Source organism: Salvia splendens, chromosome 10 (assembly GCF_004379255.2).
Source record: "Salvia splendens isolate huo1 chromosome 10, SspV2, whole genome shotgun sequence".
Lineage (NCBI taxonomy): Eukaryota > Viridiplantae > Streptophyta > Magnoliopsida > Lamiales > Lamiaceae > Salvia > Salvia splendens.
Window position 1 is genome coordinate 28,292,072 of NC_056041.1, and position 6,000 is coordinate 28,298,071.

The window sequence follows — 6,000 nt, forward strand, 5'->3', positions numbered from 1 at the left end:
TCACTTTGGACCTAGGAAGACCGCAAGGAAGGTGTTGGACAGTGGGTTTTACTGGCCTACGTTGAATAAGGATGCTTTTGAATTTTGTCAGAACTGTGTGAGGTGTCAACAGACCGAGGGAATCTCCAGGAGGGACGAAATGCCACAAGTTTCCATAATTGTATGTGAGATCTTCGATGTCTGGGGGATGGACTTCATGGGTCCATTTCCGTCTTCATACGAGAACACCTACATACTTGTGGCAGTGGATTATGTTTTGAAGTGGATAGAGGCAAAAGCAACCACATCGTGTGAAGCTAAAGAGGTAGCGAAGTTCCTTAGAGCTAACATTTTCAACAGGTACGGAGTGCCCAGAGCTATAATATCTGACAATGGGACACATTTCCGCAACCGGACTATTGAAGCTCTAATGAGAAAGTACGGAGTTCACCATCGCCTTTCGACACCATACCATCCTCAGTCCAACGACCAAGCAGAAATATCAAACAGAGAAATCAAAGCGATCCTGGAAAAGACGGTGAATCCGTCGAGGAAGGACTGGAGCAAGAGAATTGATGATGCATTATGGGCATACAGAACAGCATATAAAACACCTATTGGAATGTCTCCTTACATGTTAGTATTCGGCAAGATGTGTCACCTACCGGTGGAAATTGAGCACAGGGTGTACTGGGCGGTCAAAGAGATTAATATGAATCCTCGAGCTTGTGAGGGAGAGAGGAAACTGCAGCTCCAGGAGTTGGAAGAATTGCGACTTGAGTCTTACGAGTCAGCAATGTGGTACAAGGAAAAGACCAAGTTGTGGCATGATAAAAATCTCCGGACCAAGGAACTACAAGTTGGGCAGAAGGTTCTCCTGTTCCAGTCCCGACTCAAGTTAATGCCCGGTAAGTTAAAATCCAAATGAATTGGGCCGTACACTGTTGTGAGTTCGCGTGCAAATGGAGCAGTAGAGATCCAGGGAAGTTTTTCAAACTCTACTCCTTTTCTTGTCAATGGTCATAGGGTAAAGGTATTTCGGGATAACTCGGAGATGCGTGTAGTGGACGAAATGCCATTACGCGCACTCCCTGAATTCGCCTAATCAGTCTGGGAAGTGAGTGTTCTTAAAAGCTCTCCTAGGTCCAGTATTCAAGGAAGTTTTACCATACCCTGACCCAGGAAATCTTGAGAACACTTGAACATAAATTGTAAATATTTAATCGCTTTCTTTAAATCAAGAAAAACCCAAACAAACTCAGAAAAACAATAATAATAATCTTCCAAAAAAATTTTTGAAATACCAGAATCCTTAGGAATGTTTTTGATACTGTCATATCCTAGAAACGGGGAGTCTGGCGTTTCAGTTTTTTTTGTTTAATGTTTTTCCTAAGTATGGTTTCGCAGAAGGAATTTACTAGGGCAAGGAGTTGAGAAGTAAAATTTTGGAGGGAGTTGGCACCGGTTCGAATTTTAAAGGACACCTTTATGGGGAGGCGTACAGTCGCTAGCGTCATGCCTGCAACCGCCTGCAAACTGTCCTCTCCCATACCTATCGGCTAATAACCGTGTTCTCCTTTTATTTTTCCTTACTCACTCTCTCTCTACATCCAAAATTCCCCAAATTTCTCTCTAGGTTTTCTTTCTCTAACCCTAATCAAAGAAATTTCTGTCCAATTTTTTGTCAAAACTTCTACAGAATTGTTCATGGATAACAAGCAGAGTACCGGAAACACTTCAGGATCCGCCGATTCAAGTGCGGCGGCGTTTATGGCGGATATACTACAAAAATTTGGGGGGCCAGACAAGGCAATGGAGGCGTTTGCCATGTTCGCGGCGGTAATGGGGAAATCTATACCAGCCGTTTCGACATCTGTCGTATCACAACCGGAAACTTCAGGGGTTTCAACACCCAAACCGGTGGCTGCCGCAGAACCCACCCCCGCTGTACCAGAAGAAGCCGTCACTGTTCAAGAACCAACCACCGCAAAAACTCGCAAAGAAGAAGCAGATCTGACCACGGGGTTGGAGTTATTGGCCGTAAGTAAACCCAGGTTAGGTTCTGTCACTGAGGAGGTAAATCCTGTTATTGCCACTGTGATATTTGCTGAGATGGAAACCCTGAATGCATCTGTGGGTATAGATCTTTCTGCGGCTGTAGGAGTTACAGAGGGGGAAACCCCTGTTTTGGAAGAATTTGCTATGGGGGAAACCCTTGTTGTTTATAGTAATGTTTCAGAAGTGGTTGGGGGCGCCGAAGCCCAAATTGGTGAGAAAGATGTCAGAGAAGGGGAAACCCCTGAGAAGTCTGAGGGGACAGAAACCCCTGTTTACATTTCGGGGGCAACCCCATTGTTGAACAAGGAGGGAGAGGCCCTCGATGCTGAGAATGCTCAAGAACCCGTCGATGTCGGGTTGAATTTGCTCGTAGACCTGACGGGGGACACCAATTCGCCAGTAAATCCTAGGGAGGAGCGAAGACAGGCTCGTCGGAGTCTGCTTGATGAGATATATGAAACCGTTCCGCAGACAGAAGAAGGATCGCTGAGTCTAGAGACTGCGGCTCCTGAGCAGGTAAATTCTCCTAGACCTACTGATGGGGAGAGCGACGAGGAGGAGCGCAGACACGCGGTCGAGAGGAAGAGGAAGGGGAAGCAGATTGCTCCTTCCTCGACCAAGAAAGCAAAAGGGAAGTCCGCTGACCACTCTCCCTCTCCACCTGCTAAAGTACCGTCCGATGCCGAGTCGGAAAGCCCTAATGAGTCCAGTGACTCCGAGGAAGAATAAGAAGTGGAGCTCAATTTTGAGCCGAAAGAAATCTGGATCACTAAGGAACTGCTGAACACAATGGGGAAGTTTGAGGACCGAAAACGTACAGCAATATATGCGGAGAAGAGTGCCGTGGGAAAATATGCCAAATCTGGGAAGATGTACGATTCGGCCGAGCTTAAGGGGATCTCAAGCAATGACGATTTTCGGGGGTATATAGGGGCAATCGGCTTTGACTGGTTGCTAAAGCATAGCACCATTAAGGTTCCAATAGATGTGGCGCGGGAATTTTTCTCGACTTTCCGGTTTAAATCCACCACCGACTTGGATGCCGATTCCATTAACTTCAGGCTCTTCAATGAAGAGCATGTGATGAGCATCAGGGAGTGGACTCTACTGATGGGTCTGCTGACGAGTACAGAAGATGACTAAGGATTATGGAATGAGAGAATGGTCGGCCCACCAAAGCTCACACCAGGTTTCAAAGCGCAGAGCGCATGGGAGTTCTTGACTCACCCGAGGGTGGGTCAATTTAATACTAGTTGCTCGAAGGCTCACCATATCGAAGACAGGGTTCTGAGATTCGCCCAAACCTTCATTAGCTACAATCTGATGGGCACAGCCAACACCGCCTTGACAACCGCCGACTTATACTTTACCTGGTGCATGGCCACGGGTGTACGTGTCCACTTGGGTTACTGGTTAGCTCAAGCCTACCTCCAAGTAACTGCCAACCCCTCCCGGCATCTATACACATGCCACCTTCTGGGGGCTTATTTGCAGCGCAATGTGATCATGAAGATCCACAAGGCTTGCCGGGAAGTGAAGATGTGTCTACCCCCCGAGGTTTTCAATATGGAGTACTTCTTCAACAAGGGGCTGCTAATCATGCACAAGAGGGATGTCTGTTTTTACGAAGTTGGTAAGTCGGAGGCCCAGATCAAACAGGAATAAGAGGTGGCGGGGGTGAAGGACGTTGCTGACGTGGGTGAAGCCACGAAGCCAGTCGTGGAAGTGGACGCAATGAGGAAAGAAGTCAGCTGGATGAGATCCGAGATTCAAAAGGTGATGGAAGGGATAGTGGCCCTACGGGGTAAAGGGAAGGACAGTGGTGAAGCTGAGAGAGTAAGGAAGGAAGTTGCCGGAGTACGAACGGAAATGGAAGAAATGAGAACGGAGGTTCGGAAGGTTAGGGAGGAAATGGTAGCCCTCAAGGGGCGCGTTTCTGATCTGGTGGTAATGTCGTCCCGATGTACTGAGAAGATGAGGAGGGTGTCGCGTTAATAATGACAATGAAGAAGTGGTTGCGCGAGAAATTCCCGGACGCACCAATGTTACTTCCTGGACCTAGTGGCGGACCCAAGGCGCCAAGTCTAGGAGATCTATCTATCCGGAAGCGGCCACAAGTCACCAAGCCTCTAATCACCCCGTCCTCTACTAGACCCATGACCTTGAAGAAGACCGTACCCGGACAGACAGAAGAGAGGAAAGAGAAGCCGGAGTCGCTGGCAAGAAAGAAAGCTAAGGTGACCCAACAGGCCGTGCCGCCCAAGTCTGGCTCCCGAGGGGGCTAGGCACCGAATTAATCCTCCCAGCCCAAGTAACTTTTACTTTTTTTTTTCTTTCATTGCTTTCTGTTTTTACCTTCTGTTTTAATTTTCTGTGCTAGCATGCTTGTTCTGTACATATGCGTTACTACTTCCCGCACTTAGCCCAATTCATGGTCTAAGTGTGAGAAGGGGTTGAACTGTTTTGCATGTTTGGTTTTAGTTGTTGTGCTTTCTCCCACTTAGCCCAGTGTACGGTCTAAGTGTGAGAAGTTTGTTTGTTTTGGCATGTTGTTTGTCTGTTTTGTGTTCTGTTTTATGTGTTTGTACTTCCCTATTTCCCCCCTCCACTAGGATAGCTTGGGGACAAGCTTGAGTGAAGTGGGAGGGGGAGGGAATAGGTGCAGAATGTGAATGTGAGTCTTATAGTTTTTTTTTAGTTTTGTCTGTGTGTTACGTGCTACATGAGCTAGTGGATACAATAAGGCAGAAAAATTCCCTTAGTAAGAGCGATTGAAGATAGGATACACGTCAACTTTGATGTCCTTTTCCTTAATAAACTTAAAACGGTTTGGATGAAGTGAGGACGATAGAGGATACCTTAGATAACCTAGCTGTGCAGCCCTACTATAAAGTGAGTTATAAGCCTAAACACTTTGAGCTAACTTGTAACAAATGGGCAACCACTTGATGCTTAGGGAGTAGAGTATAAAGGAGAAAAAAAGGGGTTTTTGGAGGTATAAGCTGGACGAAGTCCAGGAAAAGGAGGTATAAGCTGGACGAAGTCCAGGAAATGGAGGTATAAGCTGGACAAAGTCCAGGGGAGAAATAAACTAAAAATTCGGAGGTATAAGCTGGACGAAGTCCAGGGGGAAAATAAAAAGAGGAAAAAAGAAGCTTAATTATCTAAGGGCAGGAAGTAAAAATTACCTGACCCAGGAAATATTTGCCTGACCCAGGAAAAAAGAGGAGATGATAAAAAGGAGAAACTCTCATAACCCAACGCATCAGTGGTGTAACTTTTAACTCTGGAGCGTTTTTTATCCTAACATCCCTGGTGAGGAATGAGTGATCGAGCGAACCTAACTGCTAGGGAATCCATAGGTTTCTTGACAAACTGACGAACCGTTTGGGTTGACGAAGGAAGAAGGAGGATTTGGAGACTGTAGACGATCCGAGAGAACTTAAGCTTGTGGGGACAGTCGCCTAAAAGTTGAAACTAGTGCATGTTTATGTGTTGTTTTTTGTGTTCTTTGTGTGTTATTTTCTTTTCTGAGTCTGTAAGTTTTCTAGGTCTAGGTTTTTGTTTTTGTTAGATCTTGTTTGTAGAGTCGTTCTTGGGAACCGTGCATTGAAATTCGCCTTATTTCATTTTCTTGTCTTTCATACTTGAGGACAAGCATGGTTTAAGTGTGAGCAGTTTGATAAGGCTAATTTCATGCGTAGGTCTAGGGCTGTAATTCGTGAAATTTCTGGGTCTAACACACGTTTTAAGCCAGGTGTGTGAAGATTTTCGCCAGGTCCAGCAAAGGAGGGAGACAGTTGCGTGGACCTAGGAAGAAGGCGAAAGAGTGGACATTATGCGGAAAATTGCTCGACGGAGGAAGCCTCGGAGTTGAAGGGTAGAATAGAGATTTTTACGAAGACTCTAGAAGGTTATGTCCGCGTCTATAAAAGGGAGAAGCATGCACGCTGGAGGGATCTG